General features: G+C 42.7%; 1 protein-coding gene across 5 annotated transcripts in view; it reads left to right on the forward strand.

Annotated features, from left to right (window-relative positions):
- The window catches only part of PLXNB2 (plexin B2), a 260101-nt gene that overhangs the window by 85962 nt on the left and 147330 nt on the right, over positions 1-26809 (forward strand). Inside the window, exon 4 of one of the 5 annotated variants that reach the window (XM_054217236.1) lies at positions 24821-25141. The exons of the other annotated variants lie outside the window; for them this stretch is intronic. The gene's annotated coding sequence lies outside the window, so the exon portion shown is untranslated. The remainder of the gene's footprint in view (positions 1-24820; positions 25142-26809) is intronic. 5 annotated transcript variants of the gene reach the window in all.

Consider the following 26809-nt stretch of genomic DNA (forward strand, 5'->3'; position numbering starts at 1 on the left):
GCTCGAGAATGGGCAATATCTGATCTGGTGTGACGCCTACTGATACAAACTTAACCTTTCAGCTTTTCTGAAAGTGCTTCAGCTGGCAGGGTGAGTTTATACTTCGCCGGTGCTCTTACTACAGTGGTTTAGATCCCTGGAACAGGATTTGCTGGGTTGTCAAGCCGCATCCTGAGAACAACATCCCTCCCACCCCACAAATGCCATCACTTTGTTCCTGAGTGCTTACAGTTGCAAGAGTTACTCTTGTGTCCCTCCTAAATAAAACTGCACTGTAAAAAAGCCCGGTTTGCTCATCCGTTTCTTGTAGGTGAAAGCAATCCCTTGAGACCCTTGGTATTAGTTAACGATTTTGTCCAGAGGACATGCAGTTACTTAGGTGGTTGAACGTGTTTTGCCTGTCTTCTTCACTCCAGATCTTCTCCAAAGCTCATTATGTCAATGGGACACTTCCTTTTGACTCCAGCTCACAGTTCTGCCTTAGCTTTATTGCCTTGCTGAAAGAACCTTAAGTTAATCGGGTGCACAGGGCTGCATTGTGTCTAATTTGTGTGGGGTTTTTGTTTTTGTTGGGGGTGGTTTTTTCTGCTTTTGTGCAAAACTGTAAATGCATTGAGTACAACAAGCTATTGCATTTACTAATGACAAGGCGCACTGCTGTCAGGCAGCTCATACGCTGTTGGCAGAGACTGTGGCTATATGATGCTTTGCAGCAGCTCAGCTAACCTGAGAGAATGTCTTCTGCAAGTTTCAGGCTCCAAAGAAATGTTACAGTAAGAAATTATTTTATTTTTGTGCCTGAAAAGTATTGCACACAGATGACCAGAGTCATCTGAAGTAATACTAGGATTTGACTAAAAGAAAATGTATCTCTTTAGAGAGTTCTGTATTCAGTTTGTTCTGTGGAGTTCCGTATCTGTCACAGCTCTTCTGAGGGCTTGAACAAAGACAAACAAAACTACCTGTATTAAGAGGTCCACAGGAATCCCTACTAGTTGGTGTTCCTTGTCCTTATCACTCAGCGATAAGACACCCTGCCTTCTCCTTGTGTCCCCATCAAGGAGAAGCTCTTTTCAAACTCATGTTCTACTGCACTCACAACCTTTCGTCTTCGGCTTTACAGTATTGACAATTACTGTGAATGACACACTTCACAATCCCATTGTCTTCATATCAATTCAGGTGTTCACCCGTTAATGGGAATTAACATGTGAATTAATGTTAACGTTCACATTAACTCTGGTTATAGCCTTGGCTTGCACCTGGCTTCTGCATCAGATTCACTATTAAAGCAGAGACCCAAGGAACCAGGAGAGACTCTACAGGGGCACAGCAATACACTGCCACGTTGCCAGCATGAGTATGATACTTTGAACCTTTCAATGAAGACCTTGGATTATTAATGTGATCTTCACTATTACCAATACTGGTACCTTTTCTTAAATATTAAAGCATTCTTATCAATAAATATATAATGATAAATTCTACAGTGTGGCCAAGATGATCATAGGCATAGAAAGTACAAAAGCTATTTGTACTGGTTTATATTTAATTATTCTCTGCGTAATTTTGAATAATCATGGATTAGCTTTTTTTAAGCATCTACTTCTATATTGCAAGCCTTCAGCAGTCCCATAAAGCAGAGCCACTGACTGCTATTTGATGTGTCCATTACCTCCCGCAAATGCCTTGGAATACAATGGGGTAGCACGCAGACTTCAGAGCTGTCATGACAGGTATTAAGAACGTGTCAAATCCCGGTGATGGCTGATAACATATCTGTCATTTGTGATGGGATTATTAGGAAGAGGAAAGCCACTAGGAGAAAGATACTGTAGGAAAAAAAAGGGGGGGGAGGGGAAGACAGGAGAAGAGAGGATTTACTGTTCTTTGGAGCTGCCTGGTTTAATTAAGCCTTGTCTAGTCCATAAACAAATCTATTAACTTCCTGAATGCTTTGGCAGTTTACGCACTTCAACGCTGCAGCAGTAATTCCATGGAATTTAGGTTTCTCTTAGGTGGATAGTTGCACTACAGGTACTGTGGCTACGATGAAGGTTCTTGACCAGTGCATGGAAACAGCCAGTGCAATAGTACTTTTTTTTTTTTTTAATTATTATTTTGTTTTCTAATTGAGAGTTTAACAGCATATTGTGGAAGAAAAAATTCAATGGGCACATAAGACCTTTCCTGCATGGAAACTCTTTATTGAGCTGAGGAAGGAGAACAGTCTGCCAGTGCCATTTGATTTGCACCTTTGGTTAGCAAAAGGACATGAAGGATTGCCTTTTTTACTTCTGGATGTGTGTCTTGTGTGAGTGTGGAAAGAAGGCTGAGCTTCATCTCACCTGTAAAATTAGGTTCTGCTGAATGGTTCCAGTGTGCCTAGTACACAAACTGATGCCTTTCAGGTGTTTTAGGCTGAGCTGTAAACACATCGAAGGTCTAAAAGCAGTTAAATATTGAGACAAAAGATGCATCTTATTCTGTTGCCTGCTGGTACTCAGGCAGTGCCAGGACAGAGGAGGTGACCTGCGTTGCTTCTTGCTGTCAGCATCTTTTTGGTGCAGGAGTGTCCCCAGGAGCGGTAGAACCAGTGTAGCTATCTCATATGGCCCCTACACACAGGTTGATTCGGGGCAGGGGGGCATATTAGATGTCAGGAGAGGGGAAGACTTGAACTTCATTGGGCTGAGACAGTTATTCCTAGCTGTCATATGCTCCCTTAAATCCCCTTTCAGCAGGATTCAGCAGGATAGCCTTTGAACAGAGACTCATAACACTGTCCAAATTGTTTTTCTGTCTTTTTCTGCCAATTTATCTGTTGGCTTTGTGTGAAAAAAGACCTGGTCTTTATCTCTACCTGTTCCACAGGCCCCGCCAAGGTGCTTATCAGCTCCCTCTGGGCCCTCAGTCCATCAGGGAAGCAAGGGTAGTTGAGGTCAGCCAGTGACCTGGTGGGCACTTGGGTACCACGGGACTGTCGCTGGAGGACAGCTGCCATGTTGGATATGTTCAACCAGGGTGGCTGCCAGCTTGGATGATGCAGCTGGTGGCCATCCATGCTGGTTGATGGCTCAGAGAGGAGCAGCTGCAGGTAAGCCAGAGGCCAAAAGATGGTCTCGGGTTTGGGGACCACAGATGGAGAGAAGAGGGACAGAGAAGGCCTACGTGAAGACCAAGCTGTAGCTGTTGTGGCCTGGGGTGTGAACAGTGTTTGACCGATGTTTAAACAATTGGTGGTATGTGAGAAGCACGTCGTGGCCTAGCCAAGAGGCTAGGAGCAGGGAGCAGTGGTGGGGCAGCTGGCTGGCCTCTCGCCCCTGCAGAAGGATGTGCTGGAGCACGTGGCAATGGCTGCAGGATGAGCTACAACAGGGATGGTGATGGTACCCACCGCGGGCGTGCTCACAACAGGATACCTGGTGTGTACCGTAGGGGAAGAGCATGCACCGGGGCCGTCGCAGCACGCCCGTGGGCTCACGCCCTTGCTTAACTCATGGAAACTTGCTCGCCTGCCCAGGCCCTCAGGAAAGACCTTTTTTTTTTTTTTCCCCCCATCTCTAAATGCACGTTTACCCCACCCACAGAGGCTGGCTGAGCAAAGATCGAAGAGCGACCTGAAGCAAGGACGCCAAGTTTTAAATCTGATGTATTGTGGCTTAATTCATTTCCCAAGGTAGCTCTCTCGAGGGCCTCGTGGCAACTGTCCCAAAGCAACCAGTGATTTGGGTACCTCAACCCAAAGCTGGTTTAGCTTAAGAGTTGTTAAAGGAGCCTGATTTTTATTTTTTTTTTCTCTCCAGAAGCTGAACTCAGCATTTCTTCGGAGTAACTTGAACAGTGCACCCAGAAATCATTAATCATACTGTAAAATCTTGGCTTCAGCTTCCCCCTTTATACGTAGGAGATTACCATATGGGTTGTTAACGTTGTGTCTTGCTGGCTGGCAGTACCTGGGTTGATACCAATTAAATATGGTTTTGTAAAGAGGAACGGCTGTGGAGGAGAATGGCACTGTAGCAAAGAACCTTCCTCCACCAGTCACAGGTTTGCTTTTGGCCCCGGGTAGGTGCAACACAGATGTTCATGTATATCGAGGATGGGCAGCCCATGGTGTGGGACTTAGCTCCCTTCAGGAGGAGACATCAGTGCAAACAGGGACTGCTGGCAGCATTCACAGCCTACTTTTTTTTTTTTTTTTTCCAGCGCTCTCATTGTCTTTCATCAACTCCCATATTTAATAGATTTACATGGTGAATGGGTTTTCTGTCCTGACAAAAGACTGCTGTAAAGTGCACATGAGCTTGGAGTACTCCTCTGAGGGAAGCTATTCCTTCCCTGTGCTCTCTCCCCCTTCCCTAATTCACTAGATTTTCAGTTAAAAAGAAGAAATAGGAACACTTATCTTGGAGATATTGCAGAAGTTGACTTGAGACACAGCTATTTCTTTTTTTCATGTTGTTGTACATGAGGTGTCCTGAGATAACACAGAAAATCATGAGGTTGGGGGAGTCACCTCTGAAGATCATTGAACTTTTAATAGAATTCCTTTTGGTTTCCAAGATCAACACTGCCCTGCGTGGTCTCAGTTCTGTTTTACATGTCCTTGCACTTAGCTGCAGTCCAGTTTTTGATTTATTTTTTTTATTTAGTGGTAGGATTAGAAGGATCCTTTGAAAACCAAACCACCACTACCATCCAATTTAATTACACAAGGATATCTTTCACCTGGGCAAAAGTCTTAACTCTTGAGTTCATCGCATATTTGTACGAAAACTGATTTCTATGCTTGTTTGGACAAAGTAAAACATTTCTAGCAATGAAAGAAATCAGCAATGGTCATGGTTGTTGTTTGGGGGAGGGGAGCTGGAAGGCAAAATATTGCAAAACAACTTTTTGCTGATTACAAACAAAGCCCAGTGGGAGATTTCTGTTTTGAAAATATTTAACTGTTGACATGAGGATGTTTGTTAGAATGTTTTTAGTGCTGATAAAGGAAAGGAACATTCATTGGAGTTTTGGTAATCTTGAACAAAAACACATGTTAAGCTCTGGTTGCTCAGCTCTGATGGTCACGTTACATTATGTGTAGGCAAGGTTTTTCTCAGCTAACACTTTCCTCTATTGTTTCCACCTCTAAGCCTTTTATTTAGAGGAGAGGGAATGAGAGAAAGAGGGGTTTGGTCATAAGGAGAACAGTGTACTACACGAGTGTCTCTGATAACACTTTCAAGGTGGTGTTTGCAAGTTGAAAGGTTGCAGCTAAGCCTAGGCAAAGCTAAAAAATTTGTACTCGTTTTAATTGTGGTGTAAAGCATCAGTATTATCATATGAAAAGCACCAGTGATGCCTTGACTTGCTTGATAAAATAAGAATCTGCTCATGGTAATGACCATTAACTCACTGACAGGATGATAAAGAGATTACAGGGTTCAGCTTCCCACTTATAAAGAATTGGTTAGTGCACGTGGTATTCTGCTAGTCCCATCTCAGTGTATGTTGTGGAACAGTCATGGAAAACATTTTTAATATTTTTAATGTGCTACCTGACAGCGTGATCTCTACAGTATACAATTTTCTGTTCCTCTGACCTCTTACACACCGATTGTATTGGGAAAACATTAATTAAACGGGAACAATGTATTTATTGTGACTTGAAGTTGCTTTTATCGCAGTTCCTATTGTTCAGGTTCCCGAACAGGAATGAAAGAGCCTGCTTAAAGATGCTCTCCAAGCGCTCTGTTTAAGGATGGCTCTTTGTTCGTAACTGCCAAAAAGTAGCAGCAAAACTATAAAAGGAAAAAATCCCTTCTGTGTGATTCCAGTCCCTTGAGTCTTGATGCAAAATGGTTTATATTAATTCACTTCCAGATTTAGATTCGTTCAATTTTAGTCTAGGTCATGGATCACCAATGTGTTTTGTTCTTCTTTAAACGGACTATGCATCCCTTGGTAACAGCTTGAAGATATAGTAATTTTTGGAGAGATGGAGAGAAAAGTAAGACCTTATGGAAATTCAGTGGGAGTCTTGTTTATACACCAACCTGTAACTATTATTTATTCATTTATTCAATATATGTTATATTGACAAAGAACACCTCAGTGCCCTGAACAGACACCAGTGTCTGTAGTGTTACAGTGCTGGTAGTGGCCTTCATCTAAAGCTCATGAGGCAGATGAACAGTTGGGGGATCAAGGATAAGATTTTGAGTTCAGAGTCCAGCAAAGTCCCATCCCTCTGAAAAGGCTCCGAGCCCCGCTGCTTCTCAGTTCCTAATGAGGTAATTTTGGCTTGACAAAACCGTTCCGGTCTCTTCCTGTGCCTTGCCTCTTTTATGGCATGTTACACGGTATGACATACAGCATCTTTAAATGAGAGACAAATCAACTCTCTCTTCTGTCCCAAGTATGAAAAATAGTTTTCTTTCATGGCTAAGTGTCAGCTAGCATAGTTTCCACAAAGTTGCACTCACTCAAGCCCTACCCAGCAGAAATGTCGCTGCTTTGAAGTGCCCTGTAACATTCTTGTCCATCCTATTCCTACCTCCTTCTGTTCCTGCCTTTCTGTTACAAAGTTTTGTTCTTCAATGTGTCAGACTGATCAATTATATACCATACAGAAAAGCAGTTTGCTTTTCTTAACTCTTCTGTCTAGCTGTAACCATTTCCTCTGTCAACTTTCTAAATAGTCTCCTGCTGGTTTTGAGCATTTCCACAGCATTCGTGTTACTCTTAGCGATGTGTGAAATTCCCTCATTCCCTTGTCCTTGCCAGCCTTCATATGCGTTCATGTGAAATAGAAACGTTGCCATAAGGTAGTGGATGGAGGGGGTTGCAATGAGAGGAAGTCTGAGAACGTCACCTCAAGCCTGTTAGTTCATACAGAACTTAAATCACAGGATTTAGAAGGGCTGCAGAAGCCAACCTGAGGAGCTGGATGCTGCCTGCTACTTTGAAAAGTTGGGGGACCTGTTCAAATCCTACTGGTGCCAGAGAAGAACGTGTTTGTACCCTGAAACACAAGGAGGGGAGTAACTAAGCTCTTAGGTTAAGCATAAATGTCGGGGAAGCGGGAAGCTTTGCAGCTGCGCTGCTCTGGCTCCCCGCTGCCAGTCCTCAGCTCAGCTTTAACCAAGTCGGGTTAAAGTTGGAGCTTGGAGCATCAGGTTGTTGCAACCTGTGTTGCAGTTGTGTATCCCGATGGCAGCTCAGGTATGGTCTCAGTATTCAATCTGTTACTCCAGACCTACAGGCTTTTAAGAACATAAACCCCATTGACTCTTTGAATGTGCCAGGGATCTTTATCCCCATCCTTTTCTGCCAGAATATCTATGAAAAAAAAAAGATATTTTTTTTTTTTATTATTTTTCATTTAAAGAACTTATCCTGTCGGATTCTTTTGTTGATGTTCCTGCTTATTGTTTGCGATCTTACTTCTTTCTGGTGACAGGCATGCTGAAATTTGACTTTAGACTTTGCAATATTCACAAGTTTGGGATAAAACCAAATTAATTTGTTTTATGTATGGAATACAGAATGCAGAAACAGAAGCCTGTAAATTGCTTAAAAAGCATTGTATGGTTTAAAATTTATTTGTTACCCTGCAGTTATCCATAAGGACTGCTCTAGAGTCAGCCATCTGTATAGTTACCTATAGTACTGCATGTTTCATATCTGCCACACAAAAAATGATGTTTATTCTTTTCCTCCTGATGTGAAAGCCATTCTCAGTCAATAAGCTGTCAAGCTACCCTTTTGTCATTATCGCTGCCTACTTGTGTTCTTTCACATCAAGTCTCCTAAATCTTGCTGGTGTAATGTGTTAAATTCTTTGACAAGAACGTTCCAGTTTGGGAGTGATGAGAGTTTTGCTTATTTTTCTTCATGAATGGAATGAAACACTTCTTGGTGAAAATACAAATGAAGCAGAAACTGAAAAATTTGGACTTACTTCGTAATCAGTAGAGGAAAAATGGACACTTCTGGAACGTTATCCACTGCAGCCCTTGAGCTCTCCACCTTGGAGAAGATTAATTGCATTCTCCAAGTGCCGGGTTTTCTCGGCTGATAAAGAGAGGTTAGTTGGCTCACTGCGAGAGCTATTTCCACACTGTTGCTACAGCATTTTAGGAAAGATGGGCTCCGGCATTTCGGTTTCAGCAATGAATAGCACAGCTAAGGAAGGACCTGTATGTCTTCTACTGTGTTTCTATTTAAAAATAAACAAAAAGGGTCCCAAAACTGTTTTACTTGTGCATCCAGATCACATGGCAAAGTAGATCTGTGAGGTCCTCTCTCCTCTCTGCACCCCCTACTCTGGATTTGGGGTTTTTACTTGCTTGGATGCAAGAAGACTGCTTTAAAGTTCGAATATTCAGACTAAAACTGAATCTGGTGAAGTGGTTCAAAAATAGGCTGTTCGCATCCCCTTCCTTAAAAGTATTGCACACCAGTGCTGGGAAAGCTTTACCAAATACATGTAATAAACAGATTATTCTTCTCTAACATTAGCCTTTTCGCTGCTATGCTTGGGGAACTCGGTGCAAATTGACTTTTTGAGACTACGTTATATTTCGCACTGTTATGCTCATGATAAAGCAGAAAATGGGATGCACTATTTAAGATCAAGGTAGTTTTGACTCCTGCCTTCCATGAATTTGTATTTAGGGCTGTGGGTGGCCTTCTGAAAAGTTGTTTGTGCTAGAGATGGTTTGTACAGAAGGCAAGGATGGAAAATGTAGGGGACGGTAACAATTTGTATATCTGTAATATATTACAAAGGATTTTTCCCTCCATATCAGTGCAGTTGTCCACCTCTGTTTAGTCTCACACAGCGCTGCATATTGTTTTTCTGTGAAAGTACATGATATTCTGGAGCATGCATGAGGTAACGGGGTGGTTATCAGGCTAAAGCAGCTGGGCTGCTGGGGGACATCGGTGTGGGCAGGCAGAGCCGGATGGGCAGAACGGCTGAGCCATCCTCGTCCCTTCGGTGCCAGGTCTGCTGCCACCCAGAGTGCCGTGAGCTGACTTGGGTAGAACTCTTACCAACCGCAGCGCTCAAGGCGAATTACAGTAAAAAGAGATACTTTCTTTGATAGAGCAAAGAAATGACCTTGTGGAAAAATGACGTGGGGGGCTTTTGTGTGCTTCCCACCCTGTCTGTGCTGGGTCAGGGTGTGGTGAGTGTTGGGGGGCAGTGATAATATGGTACTATTCCAACTACCCCTTCAAGAAAGAGCTTGTCCGAAGCCCCAGTGATGTCTAAGTTTCAGTCCTCTAACCAGCTTTGTGCTTTTGGTTAAATTCCTGCTATCTTTGTATGGGATTTTCTGCTAGCCACTAAATGCCCCATCTTTGTCTCCGTCGTGTTGTATTTACTGGCCTTGATGACAGTGTCAGTCACTTGTGCAGTGTATTTTCTTTTCAAAATGTATTTTCTTTTTATTAGTTTGAGGATTTTTACAAGGTGAATTGATGTGCTTGGGTCTATATTGTTTATCATTTAATTTTATTCATTTTCTTTCTTAACTAAATATTCTCAGCCTTTTCAATTTTGTTTCATATGGAAGCTTTCCAGAGCTGCATTGCATGTGTTTGATATTAATTAATTATGCATCACCTAGTGAGAGATATATATATAAATGAATAAAGCTAATACCTTTATTCATTTAGCACTGAAATGCACTTTTCCAAAGTGATAGGCACGTTATTTAAAAGGGCTCTGACTCATGACTGCAGGCGGGTTTTTTTTGATACAGGGGACAGAGCAGCAGCAGTAGTAAGCTTTGATCTGTTGCTTTTCACTTCTGAAGGAAGACTGTTTCCTGAACCGTCTGCATCCCTTCCTTCTCTCAGGCTCTTGCTGGGTGCTGGATAAGGTGGGAAGTTTTGGCACCTCTGCTCAAATGCATCCTCCAATGCAGCATCCCTGAAGGCAGGACTCTGTGGGGTGACAACCCCCTGGGCTCTGCCCGGGGGGGTCCCAGCAGGTCTGAGGGGGTGGGCACCTGTTGAGCTTTCCCCTCCAGAGTCTCATTTGACAGCTGGCTGGAGTGAGTGGAAAAGTCCTTCCCAAGACTATCGCTAATTCAGTTGCCTAAATGTGCAAAATTGTATTTTGCACTTAAACAGAGAAAAAAGGGAGCTGTGTGCGCATTTCCCTTAGCTGGGATCCTCACCCCATGTTTCAGGCCGAGCTGGCTTGCTTGTGGCCTTTTTTTATCAGATGGTGCAGCTTTTCCTATAGTGGTGCTCCCAGCCAGCCAGCTTGTTTCTCTGGAGGCGCAGGGCAGCGTTTCTGAACTCGCTCAACGCTGCCCTTCTCTCCAAGTGCCTGTGTCCTTTGATCTTCCTTCCCCAGGCCTGGCAAACAGCCCTGCCATCAGGATCCCTGTGAGGAGTCCTACAAAGCTATAAACCTGGCTAATTTGTTGGAGGGGTGGCTTCTGAGTGCCCGCTGTTGTTTCACCTTTCCTGCCTCGTTACCCAATGAGCCTTGTATGGCTTCCCTGTGTTTTTTAACTGTGTGTTTGGGTGGGCAAGGAAACAAAACAGAACAAGAAGATGCAATGGTTGAAGGTTTTTTGCTTAAAAAAAAAAAAAAAAAGAAACACGCAAATTCTTCCTTAGTTCAGCCTACACCAGTGTAGTTGTTTTCTTCCCTCTCCAAACCTATCTACATTTATATGGTAGGAAGGTACCACTCGGCTTTATTTTAATGCCCTGCCCTGCCCTACCTCAAAGTCCAAATCTATTTGTCACTCTACCAAGTTACCTTTCGCCCAGAGTTTCCAAACACCGCCCAGGCATTTAAAAACAGAAATGATCACAGTATAGAAACAACAAAGGCCCTTGCTTAATTCATTTGCGTGTGCATTATCCGTGAGAAGGTATCTCCAAATGCAACACATTGTAGTTACTTGTCTAGGTGGTTCTATTTTTAATCTCCTCCTGCAAGAGGGAAGTCCCATGATGATGGCCAACCAAATAAGTTCTCCCTTCTTTATGCATGGACTTCTTCCAGTTTAAACCACCCATACGTGATGTCTAACTCCCTTTGAAGTTGGTGGAAAAAGATTTTTGTTCTGTAAATACTCAGTATATGGCCTAAACACGCACTGCTCTGGCTCCCAGAATAGTTTGCAATGGTGAGGATTCCTGCAGCTTTTGGGAACTTGGCTACATTTTTGTTGTAAAGAAGTGGCTAGGCCCAGTATTTCAAATATGTCTTCACTGGACCCTGACACCACATGAGATTAGTTTCTTCTGATGTTAACATCTGGATTGCAACTGGACTAGTGCTTCCAGAATTTTTGTTTCCCTTGCATTCCTCAGCTTGAAGTTTACCCCAATGGAGAGAAGCTATGCTTTGGTGAAACCTGTAATGGGTGCTAAGAAAAGTATATAAACAGTGTATCACTTCCAAGCTGTCAGCTGTAATGCTTCCCCCCCCCACCTCTTCCCCTGTCGCTTCTGCTATTAATAAGAAATTTTCTTTGCTGTCTCCTCTGCCACTAATCCAATGGAAAAAATTCAACTCAGTCTTGGAAGGTAAAAATATCTTGCAGGTGACTCCAGACAGGCAAACTCCAGACAAACAAAAAAAAAAAAATCCAGGCTAAGTGCTGAGATTTTACTCAGGCAAAATCCTGTTGACTTTACAGGCCATTGGTTTGAATAAAAATTAGTAAAAACATGACGTGGAACAGAGTAGAGATGGCTGGAGACTGATTCCTGTGTTACTCGTTCTATACACGGCTGTATTTCCACATATTCTTTGTTTTATCTGCCTAAGACAGTAGTTTGTAATTCAGACAGCCAAGAGGCAGCTTCTCTGAGGGCAGCAGTATTAAAAATACTGCTTCTCTTTTGGCAAACTAGAAACATTCTTGTGTGTGTTTAAGAAAGATGGGCTGGATATTTTTGGACGCTCACTAATTCAGTTCAGCTGTCCTTGTTGTTTTGTTTGCTTCGGTTTGGAAAATGAGAGCAAGGGAGAATATATGGAATGACAAGAGAAGTAATTCTTTCTGGAGCTGCAGACCACCTTGTTCGTATCTTCTCTGTATATCAAGAAATCGATCATTTACTGTGTCTTTTAATTTGTAATTCAAAACATGTATCCTTGTAATGGGCGGACCAATTTGGTTTTATCAAAGTAATCATCTGAGGGTAATATTCTCCTGCATAGCTACCGGTATACCAACTGTTGTATCTGCAATGTCTGTTTAACTTTGATGTGTTTATGAATTTACTTAACACAGCAAAAGGTAAGAAAGCTTATGGAGGGAAAAAATAATAAAAAAAGAATGGTAACAAGGCTTGGAAAAACATTGCTGCAGAAACTCCCTTGAGGGACAGTACCCCAAACCCTTGAAGCAACTACACAGTACAGAAGTAAAACCACATTATCATGAGCTGATGGATGAGTTTCCATGCAGAGGAAAAGAAAATGGGGATGGCTGTGGGACAAGCTAGGGGTACTTTTCATCTTTACCCAGCTGCTCGGTTTGCTTCACGCGCCGCAGAGCGGAGGCAGGAGCAGAGAGGATGCCAACCTTGTGCACGGTTATAAAAGGGTGAAATATGGTGCGGGAGGAGAAAAGGGAAAATGAAAGTCAGGGAGGCAAACAAAGGGAATAAGGATAAAAATCTACTTGAGTTAGTGTGAAGCCCCAGAAAATCTTTAGGCGTCTGAAGATAAGCAGATGCTATTCTTCTTGGGCTTGTTTTTCTTTCTGGTGGTGTTCAGCGTTTGACATGGTATGTCCTTCTTTGTTACAGGTGAGTGAGAGAGGTTATCTCCGTTTTGAGAGGGCTCTTTCTTTTCCAGCCTGAGAAGGTGATTACTCAGGAGAAGGTTCTTAAAACCCCAATAAATCTTGGGATCTCAACAGGTAGTCCCAATATATATTTAACGTTTTAAGCTTTACTTTTAGATGGTGTGTTTCTACTGCTCCTTTACTGCTACCAAGGGATATCATTTTCTTTATGTTGCATCTGTTAGCAGTCAATAGCTTAACCAATGGCATTCCCAAAATCGTACCAAAACCATGGGTTTAGCGTGCTTACGGTCACCTTGAGGTTCTTGACAGAACTGGATTATTTTAATTGACATAATGAAGTAAATGTACTGTACAAACAAGAGAGAGGCTGTTTTCAGGTTGAGGCGCATTAGTTTGCCAGTTGTAAAACCTAAATTGCAATATATTATGCAGCCATCCCTAGAAGATGCAAGTTGATAAGGCTGTGCAATACGTCCCTGCGCAGAATGGCGTGCTCCAGTTTACTGCCTCCTTAAGCCTGCTGCTTCCCTCTGAGCAGCCGGAAAAGTTAGGGCACAGACCAGGGACTTTTCTGTATGTGGTTTACATTTATTAAAAAATAAGTACAAAGGGATCTGGGATAAATGTGATGATGGTTTTACAGCGTGTTCAGGATGCCTTGGGTGGAGAGGGAAGTTATGAAGATCAAAACGCTTTCTTTAAAAATTGGAGCCTGTGTTGACTTTGGAAGATACAGAGTAAGTGCCTGTCTGTGTGATTAGTTTAGGCTGTGGCGTCACAGTTGTGGATGATAAATGCAACTGGCATAACCTGCTGGTTCTGCTTCTGGGGTGTTGATTTTGAATACAGTCTTGTCTGTTGGGGGGAGCATGTGGGTGAAGCTTCCTGGGGGTGACTGCGATGCTGAACTCACGCTCCATAGCTCCAAAGTTGGAGCACAGCTGAGAGGCAGAAGGACTTTTAGGCATCTGTGGGATCCTGCCGGCTCTTAAAATGTATTTCCAAGGTTGTTAATGCACATAAATCACCTGGCCCTTCAGGGACAGCTGGGTTTGTTTTAAACTTGATAGGTATGATGTAGTGTTGGTGTAGAGTCAACAGTCTGTCTGCAGCAAGGCAGCTGAGAAGACTCTCAGGCCTGCAGTGGGACAGCCCTTGTGGGAGAGTTGAAACCTACTTCAACACCGAATTCATACACTTTGGGTCAACTGCATAGGTGTAAAAAAAATAATATATGCAGAGAGGAGGCAGCTGGCTGGTCAGAAAAGGGCACTGTAGGGAGCACTGCACAGGCAGGGAGCAAGCAGGTCTGGCGGGGTCTCCGTGCCAGCCATGCCCCAGACGAAGAGCTGGACCAGGGACAATCCTGACTGCCCATGGCTTCTCTCCAGTGTTGGGGGACATGGAGGGAAAGATGGTGAGAGGAGGAGCAGCCTGCATGGGCACCATCAGGTGCCAGGGACCTCCTGCAGCTGGGATGGGGCTTTTCTCTTCCCTGGGCTGCTCAGCTCTTCCTCACAACCTCCTGCAGGATCTCATTAACCTCGGCTCCTTACTGCATCCTGGCCCTGTTCTGTCCACGCTCTTCTCTCTGTTTATATTTTCATAGAATCATAGAATGGTTTAGGTTGGAAGGGACCTTAAAGATCATGTAGTTCCCACCCCCCCACCATGGGCAGGGACACCTCCCACTAGACCAGGTTGCTCAAAGCCCCATCCAGCCTGGCCTTGAACACTTCCAGGGATGGAGCATCTATAACTTCTCTGGGCAACCTGTTCCAGTGCCTCACCACCCTCATAGTGAAAAATTTCTTCCTGATACCTAATCTAAATCTCCCCTCTTCAAGTTTGAAGCCATTACCCCTCATACTACATGCCCTGCTAAACAGTCGTTTCCAGCTTTCTTGTCGGCCCCCTTCAGATACTGGAAGACAGCTGTAAGGTCTCCCTGGAGTCTTCTCTTCTCCAAACTGAACAACCCCAAGTCTCTCAGCCTGCCTGCACAGAAGTGTTCCATCCTTCTTGTAATCTTCATGGGCCTCCTCTGGACCCACTCCACCAGGTCCATGTCCTTCATGTGGTGAGGACTCCAGAGTTGGAGGCAGTACTCCAGGTGGAGTCTCACCAGAGCGGAGCAGAGGGACAGAATCACCTCCCTCGACCTGCTGGCCATGCTTCTTTTCCTCTGTATCTGATCCTGGCACAACTATCCCCCACCAATATGGGTTAAGGGCTTTGCTGCCCTCATACCGTGTTTGCTCTCCTTGTGCCTCAGTCCTTTTCTCTTTGCAGTTCAGTAGCCACATCTGTAATGGATGTAAATGCAACCTCACCTTGGCTTTTATATGAAAAGATCAACCTAGTGTTGATAATAATTCCTCATGGCCTTTGCTAGCTTCAGAACTGCATCTATTAAAGTGGCAGGTTGGGTGTGTTGTGTGTGGGTTTTGTTTTTAAAGCTTGTTATATTTAAACTAGATGAAAGGGCAACAAGTGGTTAAAAACAACGTCAGGTCAGTGGCTTGCAGGGGCTTAAATAGTATAAATACAGGAATAATTTGAAAGGCGTCTCAGGTAATATGAAGATGTATATATCTACCAACTGCCTGGCCAAATTAGAGAATTAATTGAAAGGGAATGTTAGCTCGTTAGCTGAGCAAGCTAATGTTAAAAAAACCTTCAGCTTTCTTTTAAGACTTACAATGATTTTTTTCAAGAATAACCTATTAATGAAATGATGCTTTGGAAGGCAGCCTGGAACAGAGGGAAGTGCTCTGATAAATTATCAGCTTCCATATATTTTTAACTGCATGCTGGGGTTAAATCTTAGGCCATGAAGTGAGGTTCCTTCTTCCTCCCTGCCCCTCCACGTTAGAGATTAAACACATTAATTTAGTGGCCATCCCAGCCTAACCCTTGACACCATGCTTAAAACACATTTTTGGATGTGAAAAAATCTCATATGTAAAAAAATTATGAGCAGTCCTTAAATATGTGCAAGTATATATTCTTATATCTTCTATGAAATTATTAAAATTTATTCAGTAAAGTCCAGATGCTCATGGCCAAAAGGGAGTACTCAGAAATGCTCAAAACAGAAAGAGCACCTTTGAACATGTACTCTTATACAGGAAAGGTGGGCATCTTTTGGCATTTTGGTAATGAAGCTATCACACCATGTGAAAGGGAGGAGAGCTGGGACTTAAGTAAACCTTTTATAAGACTGAGCAATAATACCAAGCCACCCTCCTGGAAAGAAACCACCCTGAATTAGTGTTACTTTTATTTGTTTCTCTTTTGGGGACCTTGGGGATCATTTACCACCTCTTCTGAAAACCACAAAGTTCCTTCAGTAGGGAGGGAGGAGAGTTTCAGAAGGAGGGAGAAATGCTTGACGTTCCCATGATCTTATTACTCCTGGAGCTGGGAATTTGCATGATGATGTTGGAAACCAGGAAAGCAGAATGGTTGTTCCAAGTGGATTTGGATTTAGAACGGCAATCTGAATTCATGTCCAACTGAAATTGAATGCATAGAGTGCAAGTTAGCACTTTTTAATGCTTATTTTTGCTTTGCTGAGAAAACAGAATACTCTAAAAAAGTGTGCTGCCGTTCAGTGGCAACCTGCTTTCAGGTTGTAGTTTCTCTTCCAAGGACTGGTAGAAACCTACTGCAGTTGCTGATGTGAAAATTAAGAACAGATTATCTCTAACGGTACTTGAAAGAGAAATGCGTAACGGCAGACTACAAAGCCAGCCTCATGATCATAGGCCTATGATTAAGTTGGAACATCTTTTGGGGTTTTTTTTTTGTTTTGTAACGAAATGTTATGATGAGTATTTCCGCAAGTAGAAATAGTATTAAATATATATCAAAATTAACATACTGTGATTTGATTATCAAAGGTCAACCAAAAATGTGCAACTTTCTTGTGCTGTAAACCACAGGCTGTATAAGCATTTTGGAATAAAATATTTATGTTCAGCACTGTTGCTAATTTAGAGTAGTCATCAGAAAGCGATGTTCTCTTTATTGCTTATTGTTAAAACATAAGTGCTGCCATTTGACTTTATAAACACTAATAAAAAAAATAGTAGTTTTAATTCTTATTATTTTTAAAGAAATACACCAAAATAACTGTCAGTCTCTTCTAGTATGTGCAGCCCTGTGTGCAGGTGCATTTTGATTTAAATGAAGATTACTCTGAAATTAAACTTCTGACTCTTAAGTGGGTAATTGGGAAAGAAAGGCATAAATTGCTTCTTCATTAGACAGCTTTCAAGACTAAGAAATCAAATGGGGGGTGGGATATTTGTTTGTTGTTTGTTTGGGGTTTTTTTTTTTCCCTTAATTGGGCATTTTGGAAAGTAAAAATTTGGGAAAGTGAAGGTTAAAAAAAATAATAATAATGTTTTGTCCAAGCTTAGTAAATTATTTTATGATAGTAAACTCTGTATATTCATATTTATTAAATGAAAATTACAATATCTTTATTAGAGTATCTCTTGAGGGAGGACACCTTTTGCTTTTCAAAAATATTATGATTTTATGCAGCATCTCAATGCATTACTTATTCCACTTTAGTCTCTTATTAGTGCCTTTGGGGAACAAGGGCCTTTTTCCCTAAAACTCACTAACTGTAAGCTCTCAGTATCAATCTCCTCTATTTTTCACAGCTGCCTCGCATCTCGGTGCTACCAGGGGATTTCTGTCTAGTTTTTGCCTATGCAAAACCATAATTCTCATCTCTGCTGGTCTACTAACAAGAATACTGAACGGTTGGGAGAATATTTTCCTGTCAACTCCTTTGCTGATCAGCGGGGGAGATGCTATGTTTCTTACAGGAGAGGAGATACAAAAGCTGATGAATCTTCTCTAAAGAGAATCTAATTTAACGTCTGAAAGTTGCTTGACCAGATATTATTGGCTTGATGGATGACAGTCCCTCTGGAGCATATACAGATAAGCCGCCTTCATTATTTATGGGCATTCATTAAAGTAGGCAGCAAAAACCTTATTGATCTTCCAGATTCACCTCTGTGGGATTAGAGAGTCTATTGTACTAGGTGAAAGTCCAGAAATACTTAGATGTTTTTTATGAGCATATACTATCAAAATATGGTAACGTTATATGTTATAATATACTTGCCTAGATTAACAGCCTTTTTCAAAGTATACTTTTTCCATCAAAGTATAAATTTTAAATTTTATGGATGATCAGGAAAAAAATTAGGTATCCGGGGATATAAGTTAGTCAAGAGTAAACATTTCACTTAAATAATTTTATGCCTACAGTCCTCACTATATCACGTTGGGATATTAAACTAGATTAAACGATGCTGAAGAGTTGTGAATTGCTTTATCCAGGTTAGAGCTACCCTTGCCAATTTATGCTGCAACCAAAAGCTTACGTTTGCTAACTCCAGGCACATAATTTGTGGAGCACTGCATCCGGGAGAGTTTAGGGGTGGAAAACAAGCAAAAGCATTTTGTCTGCTGCCTTTCTGTCGTCGTACAGTATGCCAGGGAAAAATGGGAAATCTTTTGCCGGCAAGAGAAATGAGGCTCACTTACTTGGAGTAGTGTCTAATAGCTAGATTTGTAGACGCCAACTAGCCTCTGGAAGGATCATTTCCAGTAAAATATAAGAGGAAGAGGGGGAGGCTGCCAGAAGGCTGGAGCAAATTTTAGAGAATGCCAAGCCACGTGTCCCCCATCCTGTTCCCTTCCTGCAAATTTCTTAGCTAGATCCCTCATATTTCATGGAAGTTGGAAATAAACTAGTAAGTAAGCAATACTTTTGTTCCATTTGCATCTAAACTAGATACAGCGTAGCAGGCCTGACTAGCCAGGAAAGAGGGTGTGAAGTGTAGGCATTAATTTAATTAAGCAAGTTAAGTTTGCCTCTCTGACTTAATTTTTCCATACATTTGTTCATTCCCATATGTACAGATTTTATTTTTTTTAATTGATACTCATATGCTCCTCATCATTATACTAATCAAGTACGTCTTGTTCTAGATCTTCTGTCTTTATGCTCTTTTCTTTCAAACCATGTTTCCCGCTGGATACCACGGTGTTATAAACCAGCCACACAGTCCTCATTCTTTTCAGAGGGGCGATGTCGCAATACTCCAGACAGGGACGGTCTCTTTTATTTTCCTGTAGCAGGAAAAATACAGATGCAGGTTGATTCAAGAGCAAGAACGTGGAGGTACCAGATCAAAGCGGCAGTTCCAGCCCTGCTTGTTGGTGCTCCTTCAAATGCGGGGTGAAGCAGGCAGCTGCTCGGTGCCCTCGAGTCACCCAAGAGGAGCCTTGCATCATGTTAATCAATCCCCTGTTTCATTTGGCAGATGCTTTTTGTTGGAGTGGGACCATACTTTCTCAGTCCACGTAGCATTATTAATCACTAATGGTGAAATGGGTATACTCCAAGTCAAGTTAAGTACCTTTAACGCTTAATACTGACAATTGTAAAATGCCTTACCAGCAAAAACGTGCTGATCTCTTTCTTTCATATAAGGCAACGCTGCTCTCCTGAATTGTGCTGAACGTGCTACCACTTAAATGATGCTATAGATCATTAAATGATCAGACGCAGAAGGGTGTCCGGGACCCTGGCCAGCCTTGGGTAGGGCTGAGGTCAATACTCCCTGCTATCTGGGATGAAGGACCTCCTGGGGCAGGAAAGAAAGGAGGGCCTTTCACGCACGCATAAAACACACACTACCCAAATTTTTAACTCTACTCTAATAGTAGGCATCTCCACAGTAGACATGGTACATGGGTATGTCATAACTTTATGCCGTACCATATGTCACGTTTGTTTGCAGTTTTAGATGCTGCTTTCACTTGTCAGATGGCTTGGAAACCATTGGAGCACCCTGTGTGAGTGTGGCCTTCACACTCCTGTGTCTGTTCATCTCCTAATTTTGTAGTTAACAGGAATTCTTTCCCGTTTCTACATCTGCCACGGGAAAAGTGCACAACGAGCTGCATTTTCCTCGTCCTGCTTGGTGTGCTCATGCCATGCTGCTGTGGCTTTCACCCCTCTGCCAGGTGAGCACACAAGAACTGCAGCTCGAGGAGCAATTTTGACATCTCTCAGGCTTACAGATAGTAAGCAAACACCTTATCAGTATTTTCCCTGTCCGTTAGCAACAGGATCCCTGCTCCCTTACCCTCTCATAACCAGTTCTGGCACCAGTTTCTCCAAGGGTGTGGTGGATGGGAACCTCTGGTAGAAAAAAAAACACACTGACCATCTAATCATAATTACACAGCAGCAGAGAACGTAGGATATGTTTCACCTATAGACTGCGAAGCAAAATATACCATGATGTTTAAAATAAACTATGTCTCATTTCGGTCAATTGAACGATCTCTTTTTAAATAAGCGTTACATTTTCATGACTTTAAGATGCATGAAACATTGCAGTCATTCATCTTAAATGGTTTTGCCTTCTTCCCGGTCTTCTCTTCTTTGTAGGTATTAGCTTTTCTGTGTGAAAACTAAGACTTTCTCAGCAGAAAGGCGATGCATTGAAGTCCTTTAGCTGGAAGTGTATGTTCTACTTGTCAGCTCCATTATAATGTTTAAATGGTCAATGGGTTTTTGATTAGATTTCAAATGACATTAATCATTCACTGACTGCAGAATGCAAACTGATCTGTATTTTTGTTGGGAGCTTGTGGAGCTACTGAAAACTTGTTTCCCAGGCATTTTTTAAGAGGAAAAGGCAGCGTAGCTCAGTGTCTGCATCTCACAGGGGGCTAGTTTTGCTTGAGGACAAAAAAGTTGGTTTTGGTTTTTTTAAAAGGGTAGAGTGAATCAAATATGTCTCCTGATAAATGCTTCTCTTACATGTGTTAGATCTTATATGTCTTGTATCTTAAAATGACATTGGGTATATTCTTGCTTTGTGCTTTTTTAAGGTTTGTTGTGGGCTTTTTTTCTTCTCTCTAATGGGAGCCGTATATTCTGTTTCTACAAATCCACAGTTAAACAGATTTCGTGCCAGAGCACCAGGGAGAGTAAAGATCAGGGAGTAAAGAGCAACCCTCTAATCAGAGCAGCTATGCAATAGGTGGGTGGGGGATCCATGTCTCCTCCTCAACGCAAGGAGAGGCTGCAATCCGGTGGGAAATCTCAGCCACCCATGAAATTGCAAAACCTCTGGCTGCACCCTGCATTTCCGTGTTCCACCTCTTGAATCAACTTGTGACCTTGCCTCTGTAGAGCTGCTACTTGTCACCGTGCCCGGCTGTGCCTACAGCCTGCAAAGTCCCTCTGAGGTGGAGTGGTTAGTCTTGTCCTCCTCACTGGTGGACACCAAATTGTTGAGGGAAGTCACTGTTGGTCACATTCTTGGTGACACACTATCTTCTCATTCAGCTATCTGGTTGCATCTGATTTAGCACTGCATTTTTATTTGGAAAAGGAAAGTGCTGATGTATATCACATACTTTTCAGGTTCCTAGGTCTCTCTTTCACCCTGGCAAGGTTTTTTTTGTTGGTTTTTTTTTTTTGTTGATGTTTTCTTAATTTGTAAATTGTATTTGCTAATGGTCTAATGTAATCTGCAAGTGTTTTGTTTATATTATGCACGATAGGTAGAAAAGGAGCCTTATTTTAGGATAAGTAGATCCTCACTGTTGTATATCTAATTAAGGTTAAAACACTTCTGATCACAGAGTAACTTTGTGGATTTGATTTAGTCCCTTTCAACCATACTGAGAGACTTCGGTCAGTGATGGGGTCTCTGTACATTTGGACAATGCTGTTTTGTCTCAGTCTGTAAAATTGGCTTTTGGTAAGTTTCACACTTTCTAAGTAAAGCTTTTAATTTCTTTCTCCTGTTAGGCAATAAAACTTTGCAGAGGAATGTGAGGTAATTGCATGGATGGGTTGATTTGGAGCTAGATAATTTCATGGTTTGTTCACTTGGTTAGAGAGTAGGAGAGACGAGGATGAGAAAAACAGAGAGAAGGTGCTTTAAAAGGTGCTTTTCAGATTTCTTGCCTAATAGTGGCTGGCACTGGTGTTTGAGTAGAGATGCATAATTTGGACTTGCATAACGGGACTGTAGTGGTTTTGTAGACACTTTTATTTTGGATGATATTTGTGTTTGATAGGTATTTTCTGACAGTTTTTCTGACTTCCTTCTGATGCAGCTTCACTTGGAAGTTCCTTGTCTTCATTTTGGGCTTTTTCCCACTAAAAATACTGTGGCAAGTAGTAACAACAAAAAAGCATCTTTTGAAAACCCTCCCACTTGAACTGTTAAGAGCCTGAGTGATATTGTTTATCACTTACGTGAAATGCAAAATGGAAATGACTTTTTTTATTCAAGGATTCTTGCAGAGGGTTGTTTTTGAAACGGTTTGCTGCGGTCACTGCAGATGTTAAAAAATAAATCTGCCACCCTTTTCAACTCGGGCGATAAAGGTTCAAATTTTACTTGGTCAGAAACTCCATTGTTTTGATTCATTCCAGGGATGAAAACTTGCGCTGGGAAAGCTCATCATTTCCTGTTTAAAAAAGGCTTGGGTTAGCAAAAGGTCTTCCAGGCGAAGCTTAGAATTGTGGTGGTGTAGTTGTTGGTCAGGACGGAGGGGGATAATCGTGACTCCGACCAGCTACACAATATTGCTCTGATGTAGTTTTGGAGATCTTTAAGGACGAAGCTGACTTGAAGAGAGCATCTGGGCTTGTCAGGGCTGAGGTCTCGGTGAGTTTGTGCAGGGATGATTCACGCCGCTGAGCGCTTACGCTCGCGTGAGCAGGCTCAGCCCGAGGAACGAGAGCAACAGATGCCGGAGCCGAGCGAAGGGCAGCGGCAGCAATGCTGGAAGCCTGAAGCTGCAGGAACTGAGCACATGCGATAATTTTTCTGTGGCTGATGCTTTAGAGCTCCGAAATAGCCACCAAGAGATGTGTTTAGGTAGGCTGGATTTGCTCATGTGTGATGCGCGTGGGATGTCTGAATGGCAGACCAGTGCCAGCGCTGTGTTTCACTTATTTTAGGATTCAGTACAGAATTTCGGAGCTCTTTGATCCATGGCGATAGTGGGAAGGAATTAGTCCTTCTGTCATGACAGTTTGTGGGTTTTTTGATAGTTCTCTGTAGCCTTATGTAGTATTACAGAGAAAACCCTCCCCCTAGTCTCCTTCCTTCTGCTCCTCTGCCACCCAATGTATATTAGAAAAATTTTAAAAGAATACAGGGACTTTAGAGTTTGTCTGAACGTCTGCGATAATAATAACCTCATCTGACCAGAGGGGAAAAGATGTGAATCTGCCAGTTTTCCAAACACCCTGAACAAACTCATTTGTCAGACTGAGAAAATGTTGAGTACCCCTATGGCCAAGGGAAAAGTCAACAAGTTAATTCCTTAAGTAAGACAGGTTTGGGTATTTATTTTTTTTCTTTGTAAAAGAGCTATCCTGCCCACATTTATCCTCAAGCCATGGGCTGAATTCCTTTGTAATGAAGTGAAACTGTTCAGATCCGGTTTTACCTGTTCTTCAACTTCCTATTTCACTTTTCTTTTGCTCCTAATCTTTTTTTCATGCATGTTTTACTCTTGTTCAGAACATCATACTCACATAAGCAAATAAGGCTCCTTAGCAAAAAAAAAATAATGCATATGGTTTGTAGCTGTTGCTTTCAGCACAAATTTACTGCCCTGAACTTCTCCTGGTGGCTACTCCTGCCCTAGTAGTCCACCCAGTTCAAGCTGTGGTTAGACTTAACATACAAAGTGTTGCCATCAAACATTGTATTACTAAAATAGTTGAAATCGCCTGGAAAACTATGTGACTGTCCAGGATATTCAGATCAGCATTCTTGACTTAGCTGTATAGGCTCCAGAGGGACTGTCATCCATCGAGCCAATAATATCTGGTCAAGCAACTTTCAGACGTTGTTTATGTTTCTTTTTGTGGATCTTTCAGACTCCCTGGCTAGAGGGGTTCAAGTCACAAAGTAGCATGCCTTGGAATGGGCTTTTTGGAGAGTGTGTCCATGCGTCTGTCCATCCATGTGTGCTTGTGTTTCAGGTTTCTAGCACCAAGATGCCATAATTGCTGTAGTATTAATTGCTATATAATTGCTAGTATTTCTTTGGACTTGCTGCAGTATTACTTTAATGCAGTTCTTTGACACTCATCTTTACAAACTGTATAAAATGGTCCCACCTCCTCCCCTGCACGGCAACACAAGCTGTCAGGACAGGTTTTCTACTCTGGAATAGCAAAACCACGTAGCCCATACTGGGATACACAGCAGGAGGAAAAGAAATGCATTATTGGGAAGAAAGGGAGTTTAAAATCCCTGGGCCCTGCTGAGTGTAGGAGTACAAGTCATTTTCATTTATTATCCATGTTGTTTGAGCTTTAGTTTTACTTCAAACCTTGTTGATAAGAAATCTTGAAGATGTGTGCTTCTAAGTGAGTTAGGAAGTTTCTTATCCTCCCAAATTGCCAACAGCTAAGAGCGTCTCTTGCCTGGCTGAACTAATCCTTTAGGAATACATTTCCCAGAGCTGATCTCAAAAGTGGGTCTCCCTCACGATATCATTGTCATCTGCCCGGGGACAGGAAAAACAGCAGGCAATCTTCTTGGGCTGCCTACGGGGTACCTACGATATATCTGTCTGAACAGCCAAGTCACCCATAAATGACTTCCGAGCGTGGAGATCCCAGCTGCAGTGCCTGACCTGCTCGGGAGGGACTTTTTGCAGCTCGTAGCGCTGGGACCTCTTCAAAAGTGCCTTGTGTGCTTCCCCAGCTCGCTTGGCCCACGTGCTCCGAGACTGCTTTTGTTCACTCATCTTTCAGGGTGCATCAGGATCAGCTTTTTCAAGTAAATTGAAGCCATAAGGACTAAAAAATCGATCTTTACTGAGTGAGTGCCCGGTGTGCGTGCCAAGGAGTGAGCACGCCCTTTAAGAAATGCGTGAAATATCCCCGTGCAACTTGACAGCGCCAAACACTTCAGTGTCTGTCTCTGTTTTCCCTCCAGATCATCCTTCCAACTAAAGAGCTTGCTTGACACAAAAAAGGATGAAGTTAGCTTGAAGCCTGACTTGGAGTCAAAGTGTATGTACCCTTCGCCTCTGGTAGCCGTGGGGCATGTCAGTTGCTGCTTGAGGGATTCCCAAAACCTACAGCCTGGAGAGGGGCGACACTGCCGTGAGTGCCCCGACGTTGGCTCCTGGCTGCCGTTCCCAGACCCGTCATTTATGATTTCTCCTCTGTTCACCGTATCCGCATAGCTGCTCCACTGGCCCATTTCCAGCCTGGATCACGCCGGGCTGGTCTCGGCTCCTCGCTGAAGTAATAGGTAAGGAATGTTACACGCACTTGAGTTTCTCCTCCTGGCATGCAGGCCCTCCTCGCCGTTTGCTGCTTGCCGACCAATTACCCAGCACAGCCATACCTGCTTTTTTTTAGCTCCAACTGTCACCACATGGACTCTCCTGCATTTTATGACCTGCTGCAGACTGAGTCAGCTGGGGGATCCCGGCCAGCAGCAGAGCGTGGCTCAAGCTTGTGCTACAGCTTCCATTACCGCAGCACATAGGAACCCCATAGTCAGGCTCAGGACCTCATGGGAAACCACAGGTCTCTCCTAGAAACGTCCAGCATCTTCTGGCATTTTTACAAGCTTCCCCTTTATGCAAAAAAGAAGTAGGATGATGCGGTTATGCTGGGCCGATAAACACATCCGAGACAAGAAAGTCGAGTTCAGCCCGCTACTCGGCAGGGCAGTGGTTTTCACTTAACATCTTTATTGGCATTACTGTACTTGTGTATTTACATCATATGGCAGCGGGATTTTGAGTATGCTTGCCTTCAGACAGAGGTTCTCATTTGCTAATTGCCTATTCCTTGTGTTTTGGGCCTGAAATGAATGCAGAGAGGTTTTGGGAGGAGAGATTGGCTGCCTGCTACAGGTGGGTCCTTGTGCTTATTACACTGTCTGGAAGGGAGCTCATTTGGATATTATTTTGAAATTCAAAACTGGTGGGTGGGGGGAGGAGAAAAATTTGTTGTTTTCTCCCTGCTGCCTTCCTCCCTCTTTCCTAACATCTATCTGCACCCTGGATTTCCAACTTTTTTGGTTTTGAGTGTTCCTGCTATTCTGCCTTTCTTTTAGTTTGCTTCTGTTTAATTTTAGAAATAGTTTTTTCCCAAACATTTTCTTCCAGAATTCTACATCATCTAACAAAACTAATTGTTGTGGGATGATCTGTGCAGGGACTCCCAAATTTCTGCTGCTGTACAGCATCGTCCCTTTGCTCTTTCACCACAAAAGGCAGGGAAAAAAAAAAGTGAACTAAACCAAAGGGAGGCTTGTAGCTGAGAGACCGGTGTCTGAATTTGCAAACTAATGACTAATTTCCCTAAGTACTTGCCTACTCCTAATTACGTCTAGATGAGATTCTTGGATCGCTTGGGGCAGGCATATATTCTTTAAGTGCCTTGCATGTCTACATCGTAAGAGAATAATTCTGAATTATGTGTAGCTAGTGAGAGGTATCTACCCAGGATTAAATTCGGCTTCTGCCTTCTGGATTTTGGGAGGCCACAACAGCTTGAAGATCATAGTCAACCTGAGGATAGTCCAGATTTTCCTCGCAAAATCATCACATGCATTATCCTGCTTGCCCTCGTGGAAAAGCTTCAAGGTCTCTGGGGCTCTTGGCTCTGCACTGTTCTGAGAGAGTATGTATTTAATGCAAACTAAATGCTGTGCATATCTCATTGGGGCCCTGTTAAAGTGCTGAAGAATGAATGATGGTGGTGCTTTAAAGAAAGTCGGCATCAGTCCTTCTGTTGGCAAGTTTTTGCTGAGCCTACTCCCGCCTTTCTTAATTGTTACTGTGTCTGTATTGTAAAAGGCAGTCCCTCCTGGGCGCTCTCATACCCTGAGCTAACACTTTTCTCCACCCAAAACTTGTTGTGACACATCTGGTTTATATTGAGACTGCTGGGTTTCTGCTAAGCC

The sequence above is a fragment of the Rissa tridactyla genome, chromosome 1 (assembly GCF_028500815.1).
Source record: "Rissa tridactyla isolate bRisTri1 chromosome 1, bRisTri1.patW.cur.20221130, whole genome shotgun sequence".
NCBI classification, from domain to species: Eukaryota; Metazoa; Chordata; class Aves; order Charadriiformes; family Laridae; genus Rissa; species Rissa tridactyla.